Raw genomic sequence first — 2,385 nt, 5'->3', positions numbered from 1 at the left:
TCTAAGTCTCAGTTACCCAAAGGCTATGCCACTTAGTGATGAAGAGGGGACAGTAGGAATCAGTCTGAAGAGAGAAGCTGCCCAGGTAAGTCTTGAGGGTAGTGGACATTCAGGGTAGGGAGCTGTGCAAAGAACTGGAACTTCGCTTCAACACCATACCTAGAACTGAAACCAGGTGAGCTCAGCAGGGGAGCATGTTCACAGCTGGCAGACAGTAGTTCCTGGTTACAGGGTGGGCAGTAAGCCAAGCTCCTATGACCACCACGCAGGCCTCATAAAACATGTCAACTGAAGGCAACTGAGCTATCAGGTTAAACATTCACAGCTTAAGCAACTCCCTGGAGACATGAGAAGTGGCAGGATTCCGGCTGAAGCTATCATTGGGCCCTAAAGCCTGTGACTAGCCTTTTGGTTCCATGGTCCACATTTCTTTGCCATTGAACCCCAGCCCCACAAATGGTTCTCACTTAGCATGAGGCTTGCATGCAAATCTCCCTTGCCCCTCATCTCAAGACACCTCAAGCATTTTATGACAAAAAATGACCTGACATGGACACATGTGATACCTTAATCAATAAAGAAAAATAATAAAACAAAGAAACAACCTGACATGCGATGAACTGGTCCAAATCTACCCCAGGCCCAGGAAGGGAGCCTGATGGGCTCTGCAGCCATGGGGGAACCTGTACTGATCTAGAATAGAGGACGGGGTTTTCTGGGAAAGCTCCAGAGAAATAGGATGCTTAGGTGCCCCTGGGCTGTAACAAGGGGTTAGGCTGAGGTGTGGGAGCCCTGATACCTAGAGCTGCACCCAGAGGGCCTTCCTGCCCAGGGCATTAGAAGGGAGCCCCCCTTATCCTTAAGGAGTGGCTTCTGTTCTTCCTGCCAGAAGTCTCCACTTAGAACCCAGCTACATGAACCCCCTTCCCCACTACATCTTATCTCTCATCTAAGTCTCTTACCCAAAGGCTATGCCACTTAGTGATGAAGAGGGGACAGCAAGAATCAGTCTAAAGAAGAAGCTGCCCAGGTAGCGCTTGAGGGTAGTGGACATTCAGGAGAGGAAGCTGTGTAGGGGTAGGAACTTCTCTTCAACACCAGACCAGGAGAGCTCAGCAGGGAAGCATGTTCACAGCTGTCAATCAGTTCCTGGTTACAGGGCGGGCAGTAAGCCAAGCTCCTATGACCACCATGGAGGCCTCATAGCTCAGACGCCTTTAGTTGACCTGTTTTACCAGGTTAAACACTCACAGCTTAAGCAACTCCCTGGAGACATGAAAAGTGGCAGGATTCCGGCTGAAGCTATCATCGGGCCCTAAAGCCTGTGACTAGCCTTTTGGTTCCATGGTCCACATTTCTTTGCCATTGAAGGCCTATTATTAGGGAGAGCTGGGAGCCAACCTTTGTCACAAGCAGCTTCTTTGCAGGTAGTCTACAGTCTAGATTCTGCCTCTTTAAGGCCCCATCCTCCTCCCCACTTAGACAGGCCTTGTTCTTCTGGTGTGAGAAAAGGATAGGGCAGGCAGTTTCCAGCAAGCCACAGGCTGTCTGCATCTCAGGAGTGGGTCAGCAAGACAGCTCTGCAGCCATGGGGAAACCTGTACTGATCTAGAATACAGAACAGGGTTTTCTGGGAAAGCTCCAGAGAAATAGGATGCCAAGAAGAGACAACTTATTTTATCCAAGACCAAGCAGAGACATCGTGAAAGGTCTCAACTTCCTAGGAGGCTGACCAGCTGCATTTTCAAAACTCCAGTCACAAAGACAACGTCTCATCCTGACAGTGTGCTCAGCGGCAGGCAGCAGGGTGGGGGGACCTGGGAGAAACCCCAGAAAATCTGTACATACAGGAGACTGCGGGGTCCCCAGGCCTGTAGCCCTGAAGGAGAACTGAAGTACTTTCCATGCCACAAACACCAGGAAACTAATTGCATCAGGAAGTGTGGGTGAACCCCTGGGCTGTGCTGGTCCTGGGTCTCTACACACCGGCCCCCAGCCCAGTTTTAAATTGGGCAGAGATGATCCCAAGAGCAGGTCTCTGTGGGCCACAGCTTCTCTGCAGGCAACTGGTTACCCTTGGAGATATCCAGAGACAGACTGAGTGACAAAAGAGAGACTGCAAGAAAGCCCACTGCATGGGAGAACATATTTGCTAATGCTATCCCAGATAAGGGTTTAATCTCCAAAGTTTACAGGTTACTCATACAACTTAAAATGAAGATTGAATGCCCAGCCAAGAAATTGGCAAAGGACCTAAATACTTTTCAAAAGCAGACATACCAAAGGCTGAGAGATATGAAAACATGCTCAAAGTCACTAATCTGTAAGATGCAAATCAAAACAATGGAGGTACCATCTCACACCTGTCAGAATGGCTATCAACAA

At 49.2% G+C, this 2,385-nt stretch overlaps 1 pseudogene; it reads left to right on the top strand.

The window, feature by feature from the left end:
- The first annotated feature begins 1,588 nt into the window (after window positions 1-1,588).
- LOC106724171 overlaps window positions 1,589-2,385 on the top strand; it is a 1,494-nt pseudogene continuing 697 nt past the window's right edge.

This window comes from Myotis brandtii, unplaced genomic scaffold (assembly GCF_000412655.1).
Source record: "Myotis brandtii unplaced genomic scaffold, ASM41265v1 scaffold740, whole genome shotgun sequence".
Lineage (NCBI taxonomy): Eukaryota > Metazoa > Chordata > Mammalia > Chiroptera > Vespertilionidae > Myotis > Myotis brandtii.
Note: the sequence above shows the minus strand (reverse complement) of the source record. Positions and strands in the feature narration are given on the sequence as shown.